Raw genomic sequence first — 18,340 nt, 5'->3', positions numbered from 1 at the left:
CGGCACTGTCGCACTTTTGAGCAACTGAAGACAAGGCACATCACACCAAAGTTTGGCAGGCTAGCCAATGTGACGACAGTTGCAAGCATAGATAGTAACCAGCCCCTTGATCTTGCATCAATGATCTGACAAATAGTTAGGGAAGATCTCAGCTTGCACGCGCAAGTGATGCACCCAGGCACTCATAGCTTCCACCTACCACCAGATTTCGAGCCAAACGTGGCATCCTGCTCCCCGTATCCTGCGACGAGGGGCATTGAGGATTATGAACTCGCGCCCCAACAGCAGCCACGTCTCTGTGACAGAGGCCCTACTTGTGACACGTGGCCTCAACGAGGACAGCCACGTTTTTACCCGTGAGGCCCTGCGACTTCTGTCAGGGTGCGACAGGAACCGCACTAACCCTACTACCACGACGTGACTTATGACCGATATAATGGATTTCAGCGAGCAGCAGAGACACATTAGCCACATGACAATGAACTTTCTCGCTGCCCGCAGCAACCTGGAATTCGTTTCGAGGAAGATGCTGTGAACCGCGACCCTCCTGTGTGCTACAACTGTCGTTCCAGAGGCCATATAGCTCGGTATTGTCGCCAAGGCCGTCGGTCACGAAGGACACCACCGATGTTCTCGCTTCCCGGAATCCGTACTTCATATGACTTGCGCATGACCGATTTGCTTCCAATGGACCGCTTCTCGCATGAGACAAGACACAGTGATTCGCCAGCATCTGAGCGGAGTTTGACGCCACCAAATAACCGTCCCCTCGGTGCCATTCTTCCTCACCAGCGCCAGGAAAATAGCATCCGCGACCAATGGAGGTGAGGTCGCCAGATGGTCTTCGCAAGAAATATCTCTGCCTGTTGTCATGCTCAAAAACAAAGTGAATGTGTTGATTGAAGGAATACGGACTATGGTGTTAGTTGATACTGGGGTGACTGTATCTGTGATGAACCTCGCTTTCAAAAACCATCTAGGCCACAGAGTTATGTTTTCTTGGAACGACGGTATTACCTTTCGTGGAGTAGGCTGCAAGTGGCTTCATCCCCTTGGTGTTTGTGCTGTGATTGTTTTGTTGGCTGGGAAAGCGTCTGTGTCGGAATTCCTTGTTCTTTCTCGTTGTTCGCAAGACTTTAATCTTGGTACCGATTTTCTTGAACAATGCGGTGCTTCCGTGTACGGTGGTTGTGGTGAAATATCATTGAACAAGTTATTTATATCGGCACACTCCGAACAAAGCTCGCGTGGCGAAGACAGGGACACAGACACACTCAGTGTTCTTGATGAAGTGACTGCACCATCGTGGTGCCTGACGCCCGTTCGTGTTTCTGCAACTACTGTTGACGCTGATTGTGTTGACCTTGTAGTTAGGCCTCTCTGCATAAACTCTGCTAAAACTACTTGTGTAATATTTGTGCCCTGCTCTGTCGTGTGCATGACGAAAGGAGTCGCCACATTGTGGGCGCTGAACTATTCAGCCACGCCGGTTGTCCTTCCTTGTGGTATGAAAATTGCTCTCTTCAATGAAGCCACAAGTAGCTCAATGGCGGCACTAACTGCGGACGTCTATACAGCTTGCTCTCCTTGCGATAATCGCCATGCTGAAGAGCTAATGCTTGGCATGATCAGCAAGGATCTCTGTACATCGGAACGGCAAGCACTGGTACAGGTCCTTGCCAGGCTTGAGGCTGCATTCGACTCACGCATAGAGATGCAGCCCCTCGTTTACCGTCGTCCCGCGCTCGTCACAGAATAGATACCGGCTCAGCACACCCCATCCGCCAGAAGTCCTACCAAGTGTCATCCTCCAAGCCCAAAGTTATTGCAGAGCAAGTCAAGGAAATGATGAACAAAGGTGTCGTTCAAGAGTCGTCTAGTCCATGGGCAGCCCCAGTAATCCTGGTCCAAAAAAAAAGATGGCTCCTGGAGATTCTGCGTGGATTACAGACGTATAAATGCAGTGACGAAGAAGAATGTCTATCCGCTACCATGAATCGATTACGTCATTGATTGCTAGCACGCTGCTTCTTACTTCTCAACACCTGATTTGCGATCGGGGTATTGGCAAATACCCGTGGACCCTGCCGACAAGGAAAATACAGCTTTCGTGACTCCAGATGGCCTATTCGAGTTTAATGTTATGCCTTTTGGCCTTTGCAATGTTCCTGCCAACTTCGAGAGATTCATGGACACAGTACTACGGTACGTCGTCTAAAGTGGGAGATATGCATGTGTTACCTCGATGATGCTGTAATCTTTGGCCGCACGTTTGAAGAACATAACGAACACCTCAGCCTTGTTCTCGACTGCATCGAGAAAGCTGGACTGGTTCTAAACTAAAAAAATTGTCGGTTTGGCGAACGTCAAACACTGCTTCTGGGACACTTAGTCGACAAGGATGGCGTCAGACCCAATCCTTGTAAGATTGAAGCAGTGAGCTCCTTCAAACCCCTGCAGTCGGCATGAAAATTTCCCTCATTCATTGGCCTATGTTCATATTTTTGTCGTTTTGTTCTCCGGTTTGCCGACATCGTTTACCGGTTAACAAGTATTTTGCGACAAAATGCGGCCTTCAATTGGACACCAGAGTGTGACATGTCATTCTCTCAGCTGAAGTTTATACTAACGTCAGCACCCTTCTTGTGTCACTTCGATCCATCTTGCCCGACTGAAGTTCACACTGATGCCAGTGGAATCGGGATAGGAGCGGTGTTTGTACAACGTCACAGTGGCACAGAACATGTCGCATATGCCAGCCATTGCCTGAGCAAATCTGAACGCAATTTTACGATTATGGAACAGGAATGTCTGGCAGCTGTTTTCGCCGTACAGAAGTTACGGTGTTATCTTTACGGTAGACCATTCAAGATTATCACCGATCATCATTCTTTATGCTGGCTGGTTGGTTTGTATGATCCCTCTGGTCACCTCGCACGTCGAGCGCTGCACCTCCAGGAATATGACTATGTGGTATCGTACAAGCGTGGCCGTCGTCATGCTGATGCAGACTGCCTCTCTCGGATTCCTCTTGCGACTACCGACTGTGATGCTGAGAATTTTGACGACTGTCTCACTGCTGTTACTTCTACGTTCCCTGTTGGGCAGACTTTCAGCGAGAACAACGGAATGATCTTACCCTCGATTCGCTTTTTGTCGCCGCCCGTACTTCTCAAGTCAGCAGTCGCTTTACTGTCTGTGATAAGTTGCTCTACAGAACTAATTACTCCGGGCATGGAGCGCATTTTCTGCTTGTCCCCGAGAGTCTTCGCTCCGACATTCTACGCGCCATGCATGACAATGCAACATCCAGCCATTTTGGCTTCGTACGCATGCTACATCGCACCCAGGAGCGCTTTTACTGGCCCAAGGTGTACGAAACAACCAAACGCTATGTCACTAGTTGTGAAACGTGCTAACGTCACAAGCGACTGACCACCGCAGACCCGGGTCTCCTTCGGCCATTGACACCGCCCAGTATGCCATTTGAGCAAGTAGGCATTAACCTTTTGTGTCCATTCCCGTTATCTAACAACAAGAACTGTTGGACAATTATCTGCGTAGACGATCTTGCACAGTATGCAGAAACTGCAGCCATACCCTCTTCCACCTCTGCTTGCGTGGCGGTTTTCCTGCTGCGTTCCGTGGTCCTTCGTCATGGCCCACCACGTGTCATCATCAGCGACCGTGGTCGCCACTTCACTGGTGTTGCCATCGAAGAGTTACTTCGTTTGTGCACTTCACAGTTCTGTCATTCCATGCCATATCATTCACTGACCAATGGCCTCATTGAAAGGACAAACAGAATGCTGACCAACATGCTTGCCATGTACACTTCCTCCAATCATAAGAACTGAGACAATGTGCTGCCCTTCATCACTTACGCATACAACATGGCGAAACACGAAACCACAAGCTACAGCCCATTTTATCTCCTGTATGCAAGGTTATCGCGAAGCCCTCTGGACATTTTCCTACCCTTTGTTCTGCACAATGACGATTCTGTATCGAAGACTTTGTGTCTCGCCAAAGAAGCCCGTCGAATAGCTCGTCCTCATACTCTGGCCTCGCAATGTCGCTCGAAAGAGGGATACGATGACTGTCACGTATAAGTATCGTTTGAAAAAGGTGACTTGGTCCTTCTTTGGACACCGCAACGCAAGCATGGATTGTGCCAAAAGCTCTTGTCACAATATTCAGGCCCATTTGTAGTTGTGGACCACCTGAGCGAACTCACTTACATCATAGCTCGCCTCCTGTGCAATGATCAGCGATCAAACAGAACTCAGCTTACTCATATTGCTCACCTCAAGCCTTTCTCCCCTGCTTGTCCATCCTGACTTGCCCCATGGGCTTCGTCTGCTCGCGGGGAAATGTAACAGACACAAAAGGCAGGTACAAAAAGAAGAGAACGAAGAGTTTTTAAAGGCCGGACTGCGCTACGATCTTGCTACGATCATTGCCCATCTGTAAATAAAACTATTTCTTCACAATTCTTCGTAACAATATTCTGCGGCTGTGCAAAGGTCAGCAATGATAGTTGGTAGGCAACCACCTCACGGACGAATGCCTTCATTTCTTTGAGCAATGCAGACTGGTTCGAAATTGTAGCTAAACCAGCAAGGGGTTCGTCGTGCAATGAAGAGTGACGGGTCAACGGCTGCTGCTGCCGTAACTCTTCATAGCTTTGGCCCAGTGTGATTATTTAGGCCACGGAACGAGGATTCTTGGTGAGCAACATGTTGAAGGCGTTGTCTTTGATACCTTTCAGCACTTGACTGATTCGATCAGACTCTGCCATGGTTGAGTTCGCTCTCTTGCCAGAATGTCTTCAATGTAACTGGTGAATGATTCACCCAGCTGCTGAGAGCGCGCCTGTAGATGCTGCTCGGCACACCGCTTACGAACAGCAGGGCGACCATATACATGGACAACGGCAGTCTTGGAACAGGTCGAGAAATCTGTTTCGTGGTTGTTGTACCATAGGCTGGCGACAGCCGTGAAGTAGAACAACACATTGTTCAGTTTGGCTGGTTCGTCCCAGTTGTTATGCATGCCGACCCTATGGGGTGAGCCAGTCCTCCACATCGGTGTCAGCTGCGCCAGTGAAGATGGCAGGGTCGCGGTGAGGAGGTACACCAGAACATGCGGTCGGTGTGTGAGGATGTGTTTGCTGGGAGGCGTCCTAAGGAATGGTAGATGGCAGGGTACGCGATTGAAGTTCCAGGGTGGGAGGTTTGAGGGCACAGCACTCTCCACCAAATGTTAAGGTGTTTACTTTATCGGACTAGGAGCAGTGCAGCAGCGACAGTCTAATGGCGTTTTTCACTGGTCGATTCGGAGCAGGATTTCTTGCTCCGTGGCAACGAATCCGAATTTCACTGGTCGATCTGGGGCGGGTTCGCGCGTTCCACTGGTCGTTTCGGATCAACTCGCTCCACGCCGGATCGTTCTGACTTGCTCCGCCGCCGAGGCGCGGATTCGGGTGGAAATAGGTCGCGTCACTTCCGTCTTCAAGCAAAATCTGTACCTGGTTGGTACGCACAACATTGTGTTGCTTCGCAATATGGCTGCGTTCGGTGCTGCTGCAGCGCTCGCGTTTAGCGATTAGAGCGCGGATGACAGCGATTACGAAGTGACGCAGGTGCTGTACGAAGACTTCTATGCACGTTGTCCATGCACAATCCTTACGGGCACGACATGGAAATGACGGACTATGCGACTGCCACGGTCAAATTACACATGGGGGACGGCGAGTTTGGTTGCCGTGGAAACGTACAGAACGGAAGTAGGGCATGGTTTTCAAAGCCGGTTCGTGCGACGTGTATGCAGACTTTCTGTGTGATGCGCCGCGGAGCGTTTTTGCGCTCCGCTGGCCGATTCGGATTTGTGAAACCCGAGCGCTCGCTCGAGGATTTCGGCGGCCGCTCCAGATCGACCAGTGAAAAATGCCATAAGCAGGGCACTGACTAAGTAGAGCACGGACACTTCCTATCGGGCCGCCTTCATCCGGTTTTCTTCTTCAAGCTGGACAGTGTCCATATGGACCAGTGCACAGTATGGCGCAGTGGAGTGTGGTGTGGTGGGGTGGGGAACATGTGCTCACCCATTTAAAGATTGCGTGGCTAGTATCATCTCCAACCAACCTGCTCTGCCGGTTGCCATTTCATGCTTACATCCATTCTTGATTATGAGAGAGCCAGCAGTTTTTTTTTTTACTTGGGAATTTGTGTATTACTGTTTTGATTTATCTGTTATCATCCAAGAAAGTTATAATAATATTTTGAAAAGTCTGAAGCTCTTAGGGGGTTTGACATATCATTTTCAATCCGACCAATTCAATATGCGTGCCAAGTGCGATATCACTTGGGGCCTGTGGAGAAGGCCTTGTTGTTGCATTCCTCCCTCATCTGAATTTAGGAGGCGTTACTTGGTACGGCTCCACTGAGCTGCCATGATGGGCATGGCTGATAGTTGTAGACTAAGTTCATCTCGCATATCGTTTAAAGCTTCAGTGTAAATGGGGTGCAAATGAGTACCTTCACGACAATGCAATCCAATTTTTTGTCCGAAGACCAGTCATTTAAGCGAAGTATCACTTCGGCACCATGAAAATGTGCATCATCCGTGATAAAATGTTGCTTTTCGAAGAGTAATAAATTTTCTGTGGCTGTTTGATCTATGGAAGAGGCACAGTCTTACGAAATCACTACATGCTGACTTAAGGAAACCATGCAGTCAGCAACAACGCTACATTATTGTGTTGGTAAAACAGGGATGATTATACTTTCTAAGAACAGTTCATAGATGCTGTCACTTCAAAAAATAGCAATATGCCGGAATTACGATCGCGGCAGCTGATATACGTATACAAGCAGCGCTCTTACGCATGAGAGAAGAGGTTGCATGAACATTTTTTGCCAACCAGCGCCCACTTCGAAGGTGTGGATGATGGGAGGGGCACTTGCAGTGACATCACGCTGTTTGCAAACATGGAAAGTTCTATTACCTCATTTTCTTGCTTTCTAAGGCTCTGCTCTCGATAATATTGACTCCTTAGACATTTTCTAGCAATAATGTATTACTTTAGCTTGACTTAATATTTACGTTTAATGCCCTTTTAATATTTTTTTCTGGATTTATGCCAACAATGTTTGCTGTGCTTCAAAGTGTTGTTTACACTGGCTTTACTCAACAAAGTATAACAAAAACATAGACGTTTCGCCACCTATGCGGGTGGCATCGTGTTCACAACCTTTCTGAAAAACGGCTGTCGCAAGACCAAGTGAGTGTTTTGTCGAAAGGGATGAACTTTGCTATCGCACCGCGGTTTATTCCGAAACGTGATATTATAGTAGAAACGGAAGAATGTTTCCGTCACATGAAAGATACTGCAGCTGTATGCCTTGCTCGTAGCCGCATTGTGAACATTTTGGCAAATGCCCAGACGCCTCAGTTTAATTTAACCACTAAGGAGCGCGCAGCGCTTCATGACTTGAAGTCTGACGCATCGGTCGTGGTCCTCGAAGCTGATAAGGGCGGAGGTATTGTAATAATGAACCGCAAGGACTACGATAGAAAAATGCAACTGCTTTTGGATGATCCTCTGCACTTTCAGAAGTTACAGCACGACCCCACTTCCAGTTGCGAAAGGCAGTTGGTCGACTATTTGCGCAGCTTGAAAACGAAAGGAAGGGTCGACCAGTCGCTGTACCGTCGACTCTTTTCGTCTGACGGAGCAACGCCGAGAGCCTATGGGTTGCCAAAAGTTCACAAAGACGGCTGCCCCCTACGCCCTATTGTTTCTTTTGTTGGGTCGCCGACATACAACTTGTCTAAGCTTTTGGTTGAAATTTTAAAGCCGCTTGCGGAAGGGAGCACGTTCACGGTCAAGAATTCTAAAGAGTTTGTTACCGCGGTACGCCAGCAGCAGCTTCGGGACGACGATGTTATGGCATCCTACGATGTAGTGTCCTTGTTCACGAATGTGCCGATAGCATTGGCTACGGATATTATTGAGAAACGCCTGCAGGAGGACTGTACGTTAGAAAGCCGTACTTCCCTGACTGTTGACGACATCATGATTCTGCTTAGGTTCTGCTTGAAGCAAACATATTTCTCGTTTGCCGGTACCATATATCACCAGATAGAAGGCGTCCCGATGGGTAGTCCTGTTTCTGTAATCGTGGCTGATCTGTTAATGCAACACGTGGAAACGGCTGCGATGACGTCCTTACCCTTCCCTGTCAAAATGTACTGCCGCTATGTAGATGACACCTTTGTGATTGTCGAAAAGAAAAACCTGCGTGCCATGCATGAGGCGCTTAATGCCGTCCATCATGCCATTCAATTTACATGTGAGACGGAGAATAGTGGCAGCCTAGCCTTTCTAGACGTGCTGGTACAACGGAGCGAAGGAGGTTCGGTGGAGACAGCCGTATATCGCAAATCTTGCGATAGCGGGAGTGTGCTGAGTTTTGACTCTCACCACCCTATAGAACACAAACATGCCGTGGTACGCACTCTCCTGTCTCGTTGCGATGCGCTCTCGTCAACGCAAACTTTGAGGGAGCAAGAATTAACGAATGTGGCCACTCTATTGCATAAGCGGAGTTACCCTGAGCATTTTGTCAATGATACGCAGCGCCGCATGCAAAAACCTCGTGAGAGCAAGGCCGAAAGGCCAGCTTCCTTTGTGTGCATTCCGTATGTCCGCGGTGTATCAGAAGCAGTGCGCAGGGCTTTACGGCCTTTAGGTGTTCGAACTGTGTTTAAACCCTCGTACACGTTGGCAAACGTGTTCCCGAAGCCAAAGGACCGCACACCTCCGGACGAACAAAGTGGTGTCGTCTACAAGGTCAACTGCTCGGACTGTGATGCCAGCTACATTGGCGAGACAGGGCGGCGACGTCGCACCCGTATCAAGGAACATCTAAGAGATGCTACGAAAGCCACCCATGCTACACGTGCCAAGACAGAATTGGTTGATCATTGTTTATCAAAGGGACACATGTTTGATTTTAACAATGTAACCACACTAGCACGGGAACACCGATGGGGCCCAAGAAAGTTCGTAGAATCATGGTTCATCCGTCGTAATCAATCTTCATGTAACTCTAACCGTGGCCCCCTGCCGGATGTTTACGGCACTTTCATAGATAAATAGGATGTATTTCTCATTTGTTGCCATTGTGTACTGACGATGCCACCCGCATAGGTGGCGAAACGTCTATGTTTTTGTTATACTTTGTTGAGTAAAGCCAGTGTAAACAACACTTTGAAGCATGAGTTCCCCTGGCTTTTGGAACATTTTCTCAATGTTTGCTGTGTTACCACATGCATCACCTGTTGGTAGCAGCATAATTTAGGCATTGCTAGTAGAGTTTACTTAGCACACCACCACCTTAACAACACTAACAGCCTTATACTCTTAATTGCACTTCCCTGGACTTTTGCTAAGTCTTATTAATAGCACGGCATTAATATTGTTACGGGGTTAAAAACAGTCAGACATGTATTTACAGAATATTTACAATAATTATAGCAGCTGACAAGATGGTAGACAGCACGCGAAGACCAGAACATCGTCTTCTTCCGACGATGATTAAAACATCTTCTTCGTCAGTGTGTCAATATTTCTGAAGACTTGTGTTGGTTCATGCATGTTGCCTACATAATTAACCGAACGCCTGGCTACATTCTCTGTAAGCTCTCCGGAGCACCTTCATCCTTAAAAATTAATCCTGTGCAAAACATTAATTCACCATAAACTGTAGTATGTATCTGCCATCTGGGTCAAGAGTCACTCTGTACTCATCACAACCTTTGAATTGGTCCAGAATTCCACTGCATGGTTCATACTGTCGAATTATTCCTGTCAAGGCAGTTTTTCATCCATTAAAAACACAAACTCCACCCTATCTGTCTTCAGACCATAAATATCCTCGCCTCTGCTGCTCTCAAAAACTTCATCAAACGTTAAGAATCGATCTCCTTTCTCGACCTATGTACATTTTTTTTGTGTGTGTATGGATCACATATTCATATTTGGTGTCCCATCTTGTGTAACTAACCTGTTCAATTGGTCTTTTGTTCCAAAAAACGGTGATAAATAAAAACACCTCGTCGCTCCTATCTCTGTTATTACTGACCCCAGCAGCTTCAAAACTACCATAAAGTATGCTTTTTTTATCAGTCATGTATCTAATGACACCTTTCTGTAATGCCTTCAGGCTTTGAAAGTACATCTAGTAAATAAGTACTAAAACAAGCCTTACATTTTTCGAATCATTAGCTGCAGTTTTGCAGGCTTTAGAAATCGCTGAAAGACTTTTCTCTTAGTGCCAGCCTGACGCTTTCATAATGTGGTCCTTTCACAATGTAGTGATAGTTGTCCTGTTTTGTGTCTGGCCAGACTCACCTCCTTGATGGTAGATTGCAGCAGCACTGTTAGCCACTTTTCATAATAGATTTTTGCTTTATTTTTCCACCTCTCTGTGGATGTTGGTGTTAAGAGGAGCATTTGTTTCCGATGTATTTTCCCAGCTTTTGGTAAGCACTATCTGGCACATTGTGGTGCAACACACACTTCATACCAGTAACACAAATTTTCTTGTTGACAGGCATTGTGTATATGTTTGATTCAGAAGAAAATGCATTACTGCAATGCAAGCAGCTTGGTGGGAGTTAGGCGGTTTGTATTGTTTAAGGAAGAGAAGAAAAAGTAATGCTGTAGATGTTATTTTTAATATTCCCTTCAGTCTCAGTGTACACATTTGTGTACGCTACTTTATTTGCCTGTTCTGTCCAGTGATGGCATGGAAAAAAAACTGGACATCGAGCCACTGATAAATTGAACCCCTTGTATACTCACTGTGGCTCTATTTGGCTTTAATGCACTGAGTACTGCGGCAAGTACTTTGGTGAAGGCACTGCCATGTTTGACGGGATGTGCAGCATGCTGCATCATTTTAGCAATGGTGAAATAATTGTTTTTTCTTTCTTGTAATGCTTGCTGCCAATATCTAACTTGTTCACATGTTGTGAGTGTTCATGAAAAAACGTGATATGAATGACTGCACATTAAATTGAAATTTAATAATTCCGTAATCATGAGGACTCGCTAGAAAATACACAGAGCATCATCTTACGACCTTGACTTTCTTTCACTGGAGTGTTGTGCCTTGGAAAAAAAATTTTATAACTTTGACGCGTTTATCAGAAGTCCTTCAAAATTAGTGACTGAAGGGAATATAGCTTTGATGCAGAATGGCTTGCATACAAAGGAAGTTCCTCCCATACTAATTCTGACGCTACTGCTATTTTAGTCTTTCTTCCACTTATTTCACATTCTGTTGGGTTTCAAACAGATGATGGGATGCTTTTGGGTGCCACTGCCAAGGTTGGTGGTGCCCAGTGCTTGTGATTAGCCGACTGTACATGGCCACACATAGCACCGTGGCATAGGCGAGGCCATCAGCCTTCAACGTAAGTGTTTAAGGGTTCGCCGTGTGCACATGGGCCATTGCACCATATTGCCATCCATCATTGACCCGAGGTGCTGACTTTAAATATACAACAGCACGCCGATGGCATGCACTGCTTGCCGTTTTGAGATGCCCTTCTGGCGTAGGCACAAAGGGCATGTTGATTATCATGGGGGGACTCATTAAGAATAGATGGGGTCGCGCACGCTCGCACCACGATGACGTGAAATATGAAGCGCTTCCAGAGAGGCGTGCGTGGCCTCTGGGACCTGGTGGTGCGCACTACATGTCATGAGGATGTCCGGCCGGTCGATGAGTGAGTCGTCCCCGTGGCCCTGACGACACTGTTTGTAGCGTGGGATAAGTGCCGTCTCGTGGCCTGGCGTTTCCATGACTGCCTTCCACGTTATCCTCGAAGCTTTTCTCATTGACCTTCATTTAAAGTCCAGTTTTAAAAGAGTGCAATTCAGCATCGATTGGACGGTGCTTGTGTTCTGTCTAGTATGTACACCTTTTTGTATTTTTATTACTCCACTCCTATCTTGGTCCTGACTGGTCCAGTAGTATCCCTAATAAATAAATAAGTAAATAAATAAATAAAGTAGTTATAATAATTCAGCATTTATTCTTCGGCCTACGACAGTCGCCTTGAAAGTTAATGCGTTCGAGTGACAATTTCCATTGCAATGTTAGTCTGGCTGTTGCCCTCTGCCACATTCCGCCTCGTTTGGCAACACTTGCATGTGCTGAATGGCGCATATTAATTAAAAAGTGCAATGTCTGCATTGTGAAAATGGCGTCCAGGGCCGCTCCATAATGATGAGCAGTTTCACCAGAAAAATGTATGCCTTGCCGTAGGCCTAAAGTTTTCATTTTCCCTGTGGGCGCTAGGGCCCGGTAGACCTACCACCCTCCTTTAGAAGAGCATGCATGTACACTAACGCCTTTATTTTCCAAGTATTTCACCCGGGGTCTGGCGAAGGAGATTATGCACTTGTGGATTGGTGGTCTCTGCCGCGGCCTATGGGAGTGAGTGAAGCCAGTGGCGGCCATGTTGCTAGATGAAAAACAGTGCAGCTCCAGCATAGGCAGCTGTGGTGTATGCGCGGCGCTCCCTGGGTTTGGGTTCCATGATAAAAAATAAAAGTGAAAACCCTTTAAGAGGTATATCAGTCTATGGTTGTGTGTCACTGTTCTCGAAAAAAATAGTCCTGCGTCGATTTATTGCCGCAGACTTTGAGAAAAGCTATCAGCAGGGTGCTTCACCAATTGTGCTTCCTCGCTTGGTTAAATTATGAATGGTGTCTCCATGCAAACTAAGCTTGTATGACGTGAGTGCATAATGTACATTTGCCATTATTTACCCACTAATTGATGTGAAATATTGTCAGACACTGTGCATAAACACTGAATACACTTCCTGTCCGTGAACGTTTGACTAAATGGTACCACCACTGTTTCATCTGTCGCGAGCGTTGTCACATTCTTGTGAACATTTGGAAAAACTGTGCTGAAGATTTTGTATCTGCTGCTGGTAGTTCCAAAAAAACATTCATGCAACTGGAGACCTTGCTGAAATTGCATTAGTATTATATTAATAATAACTCTTTATTCTAGTGCACAACATTGCGAGCTGGTTTACACAAGTTGCCGCAAGCTATATATGCATTTAGCATTCTAAAGAACTTGAAATTCATATGCTGAAGCTAGAGCTTGCATCAAGAACTTCACTGTAGACATTCTCCTATATTTCGTATGTGCTGAAAAGATTTATGCCACTCATCCATCCCGACCAGAACTTGTTATTGTAACACATAAGACAACTGAAACATATCAGTCAGAAATGCTACACGGCAGAAAAATTTCCACTTGACACCTGAACTTTTGCAGTGCATAACATTCACTATACAAGCTTAGTTTATAAATCAGGTTCTGTTTCATTAATTTTTAAATATAAAAATCTTGAAAGCAGGTAAATTAGCACAATAAAACACAGACACGAGAAAGGGAGACAAAGACAAGGGCTACTCACAACTGTTTAATGGCAGCGAAAGATTTTACGGACATTTCCTTTAGTCACGCATGCACAAACAGAACAGTACGAACGGGCTCATGTATACCAAAGGCGGTTGTGCAAGTTGAATTCAAAGTCAAGTAATGCGATAGACGGTTCACTCACATGCCCAATCTGTTTTTCTTGATAAAGAAGGCATCTAGTGCAAGCCTTAAAGAAGCGTTACCGCTCCTGCCTAGAATGGTCATCTCCGAAAATCGAGCATCACACCCACACGCAGTAACATGGGCCACCGTATGTGTGCCCTTATCCTCCTCCTTGTTTAATTTTTGTACATGTTTTCTTAAGCGGTTGTTTGTGCAATGTTCGGTTTGGCCGATGTACAACTGCCCACTAGACAAGGGGATGACATAAACAACCCCTCTAGAGCACTTAACAAAGGGCTTCTCATACCTAGTGCGGCAGCCCTATGTGCTTTCACAGCAAACTCAAGGGCACAGCTTCAAAAGCTTGTTGGGCGCAGAAAAAAACTAGCAGCATACCATTATGGCTTGCAACCTTAAAAGCTGTGTGACGCTTTGTGCACATAGGGTATAACTTCCGGCATCAACTTCGGTTGTTGGACCTCTGCTCTTGCCTTTCATGCTCCAAGCTTCACTTTTTGCAACAGAATCTCGGCTACAGCATTGACTACCATCAAAGAGAAACCAGCTTTTAAAAAGCGGCCTATTTGGTTTGAGGATCTAGATGGTTTGAGAAACTAGACCGCATTTGGTGCATGCACGATTTGCGGAGAGCCGATTCCTTGCACAGCATTCCTACTGCTCGCTTCACCACCTTAGAATGTGCAGAATCATCAGGCAATAATTTCTTCAAGGCATGTACAAAGGGCAAGAGCAGATGTATTAGAATGCAGAATGCATTATTAGAGAACAAAATTTATTACCTGCAAAAATTGCTTTGAAAAAAATCATAGTTTTGCTATAAAGGTGAAGCAATGAATGCGATAGCAACATATTAAGATATTATACGAAGTGTAAGACTCCTAGCTGTAGTGGCAATATGAATTGAAGTAAATGTAAGCGAAGTAAAAAACAAGCTGTTGTACTGGGAGTCCTCTGTTGGAATCCTGCCATCGGCCAATTTCATTTGTGTTTATTAATAAAGCCAACATCCTTCTTAGCAACTTTGCCACCACTTTTCCGTATCGGGTATGTTTCAAACCTCTTTCCTGGGCTGCTTCTGGAGGTAGTGCACAGCTGCCAATAAAATCACATTGTTTTCAGCTTTGAGCTCTGCTATTGTTTCGCTCTTTTAATGTTTAAGTCTGAGAAGATTTAAGATGAAAGGCAATGCGCTGTCGGCGTTTTGTGAAATTTTTTGTGGGCTGCCATTCTCAAAATCCTGAAGAACAATTTTGTCAAGAATGTAATACCTAGTATCCGCAAATATAGTGATCGAATGGTGTGGCAATATAACCAGCATATAGACCCTTTCACTGTTTACAAACATAGGCCCTGGACGGCTTCCGGTTTTGCTCATTGATGTAGCCTGCTAAATTTAGCGAGCAAGAAAGGCATTGGCTGCAATGTCGCATAGCAGGAGTGCGGTGAAATCTAAACGCACAGATTTTCAACACTTTTCCTCTGTACATAATGACAAATTTACAAGTGAATGTTGCGGTAAGCTATGCGAAAATTTTACGTATTAGTCTTGAATGAGCATGTCTTTTATCTCAAAACTTTAAAATAGACTTTCCACACAGTAAAACAGCTTAAAAATGTGCTTTGTATTCCGGCACACTAGACTGATAAAGCCCGTGACCGGAAGTTTCTTGGGACCCGCCATGGTTGCTTGGTGGCTATGGTATTGGGCTGCTAAGCACGACGTCGCGGAATCGAATCCCAGCCATGGCGGCCGCATTTTGATGGGGGTGAAATGCGAAAACACCTGTGTACTTAGATTTAGGTGCATGTTAAAGAACCCCAGGTGGTCAAAATTTCGGGAGTCCCCCACTGCGGCGTGCCTCATAATCAGATCGTAGTTTCGGCACATAAAACCCCATAATCTAATCTATCTGAAGTTTTTTGCGGCCTCACTCTAGCTGCTGTTATCACGCGAGTGAACCTGCATATACCGCATGTCATATAGCATGGCATGGCATAATATACCTAAATATATACGGAACCTCACGGCAAAGTCGATTGCGAGAACGACGGCGAAAATTCGGTTGGAGTGATCATATAATTGCCATCGCAATAAAAAAATTTTTACAGCCTTCGAACACCTAGGTAAAGGTTTAAATGAGTCGTTGCACCACGTGCTAGTTGACCGCGGCTGCTTGGCCCATCGACATAGTATGTGCAGGCAGCGCCTCCTAGATAGCAGGCCTGTGCACTCTGTTTTCTGACATCATGCTACTTGGACCGAAATTTCCATTGCCAAGCCCGGCTTGACCAAAGCGGTGACGTAAAAATGACGACGGGTTACTTGGGAGCGTCTCAGTTAGATTCTATGGCAGTCGGCTGGGGTAGCATAATGTCACAGATCGATGTGCACCGCCCTTGTGCTATCTAGGAGGCATTGGTACAAGCCAAAGTGCACAGTAGGGTGGTTAAAAACCTGCTTCACGTTATCATGCACATGTGGCGAAAAGCGCGGTACCGAACTCGCTCTTTGGTGTGGCTTTTATCCGTCAGTACATGCCGATTCTTGCACCTTGGCCCGCACCTGTCAGCTTTGGGACCCTTCGCTGTGGAGGGTGGCAGCTGCCAACATCCGTGTGTTCATTCAGGCAAACCGCACTAGGTATTAGTTTGCATAAATTAGTGCACTTTGCAGCTAACGGTGAACAGACGGCGTGCTTTGCGTACCCGAGGCCAGTGTGGAGCGTGTTCACCTGAGGATTGCCTCTCTACTGGATTAGCGAAACACCGCATGAGAGCGCCTTCCTTTACCCATCCTATTAGATGGGGAACTGAAAGAAATGAAAAAGAGGGGTGCAGTCGTGCCCGGAGCCAGCTCCTATGGCCGCGGCGCTGCAAATGAAAAGGGTCCTCTAGGGAGTTCCATGAAAGATTTGTATGTCGCGCACAGTGTTTCGCTGGTCCCAAGGGTACGCGGCGAGCGACATGCGTTTTCGCACGGCCACCGGTCTGGCCCCACGGCAGCGTGCTGTTGCCAGATCACTGGCAGTGGTGTGTGCAATTCCAGGTTTCAGCAGCATTTCATACCACACCACCTATCGAGTTCTTTCTTTCTTTCTTTCTTTCTTTCTTTCTTTCTTTCTTTCTTTCTTTCTTTCTTTCTTTCTTTTTTTCATTGCTGGGTTTGATTTCATGTCAAAAATATGGTTTATTTGCAAAGTTTTTCATTTTCATCACCACTATAAAACAGCACCTCAAGGGAATAATGAATGAGCATAAGAATAGCGCAAGATAAGACAAGGGCAGCTCGGACGCTGACTTCCAACTGATTTTATTGCTGGAAACCTACCGTCATGTCTTATTTTACAGCAAAGCTGTTTATGGCTAGGGTTCCGTGGATTTTTCATGTCCGTCAGCAAATCTGCGTGTGCAAAAACTCAGCTTCCAAATTTGATGCAAAATTGCTTCATTCTATGCATAAGCTTATACATTTCCAATAGATTAGTTATCACTAGGCACCATTTTCAAGATCGGTAGACTCTCAGGTAGATAGTTTTTTTTTTCTTTGCTTACGGGGTATGAGCCATTCATTGTCTTACGTGGCGGACAATTTTCTTGTTGGGTAGGCATAGAACTGCTTACGCATTTAATAACAGAGGTGATACGAGAATGTGTATGCATACCTATCATCACTCTTGTTTTATCAAAACGACTCCCCCGAAATTATGACAGTTGGCCACTAAGACGACTATCATTACGCCGAGTTTCATTTGCTGTTCACAATTAGGTAGTTCGCAGTGAAGTTGCAATAGTTGTGGAATTCCCGTCTGCTGTCAATACATGAGCTTCTACGGGAGGGAAATGGATAGCCCCATGTTTGTCTACTAGGATAAAACTCTAGTCCTTACAAGTTTCATTAAGCTAATTAACTAAGAAGTATGCTAAATGGCAATTACAAACAAATGTGTTTTGTTTCGTGCACTTATTTGGCTTTGCTATCCAACCACGTTCACATCATGGATTGGAGGTAAATTTAAGAGCACACTGACAGCTTCGCTGGCATTCCACCATCACAGAGTGGATTAGCCCCCAATTTTTTCCTCTATTCTTAATGAACCAGCTCATGTTTGTCAGAATAATGAATGCTTTTAGAAGATCTTGGAGATGAATTGGGCAGAGTAATTTAGCCATGATATCAGCGCCTCTGTTATCAGAAAAAAAAAAAATTGTGCCCTGTAGTTTTTTCTTGCTAACTGCAATATTTTGCTCAATTCTATAATAATTTCACCTTCCCTTCATGTAGGAGTGAAGTCTGCAAAGTATAAGTGTGGTACCTAAAAGTTGATTGTTAAGCACATTTGCATAGATGTTATGACCATGAAATCAGTCTTAGGGATTTAGCAATGTCGTTTTCCACCATGGCTACTCAATTCTCTATGTAAACACTGTCAAGTTGTAACCCTGGGAAATAATGCTGTAAAAGGGGCAAGACTCATTCAAGTGTTTTTCCCTCTTTAGTCTTGCCTCTTTTGTACTGGTGGGAAATAAACATTATTATTATAAAAAAGTTGTCAGGACAGTCACTTAAAAAAAAAAAAATTATGGGGTTTAACGTGCCAAAACCACTTTCTGATTATGAGGCACGCCGCAGTGGAGGACTTCGGAAATTTCGACCACCTGGGGATCTTTAACGT

General features: G+C 45.6%; 1 protein-coding gene across 2 annotated transcripts in view; it reads left to right on the top strand.

Annotated features, from left to right (window-relative positions):
• Positions 1-18,340, top strand: part of LOC135898047 (HEAT repeat-containing protein 3) — a 72,433-nt gene that overhangs the window by 17,833 nt on the left and 36,260 nt on the right. The gene's annotated exons all lie outside the window — the stretch shown is intronic.

Source organism: Dermacentor albipictus, chromosome 1, assembly GCF_038994185.2.
Source record: "Dermacentor albipictus isolate Rhodes 1998 colony chromosome 1, USDA_Dalb.pri_finalv2, whole genome shotgun sequence".
Lineage (NCBI taxonomy): Eukaryota > Metazoa > Arthropoda > Arachnida > Ixodida > Ixodidae > Dermacentor > Dermacentor albipictus.
The sequence above is the reverse complement of the archived record's forward strand: the minus strand, read 5'-3'. Positions and strand labels throughout refer to the sequence as shown.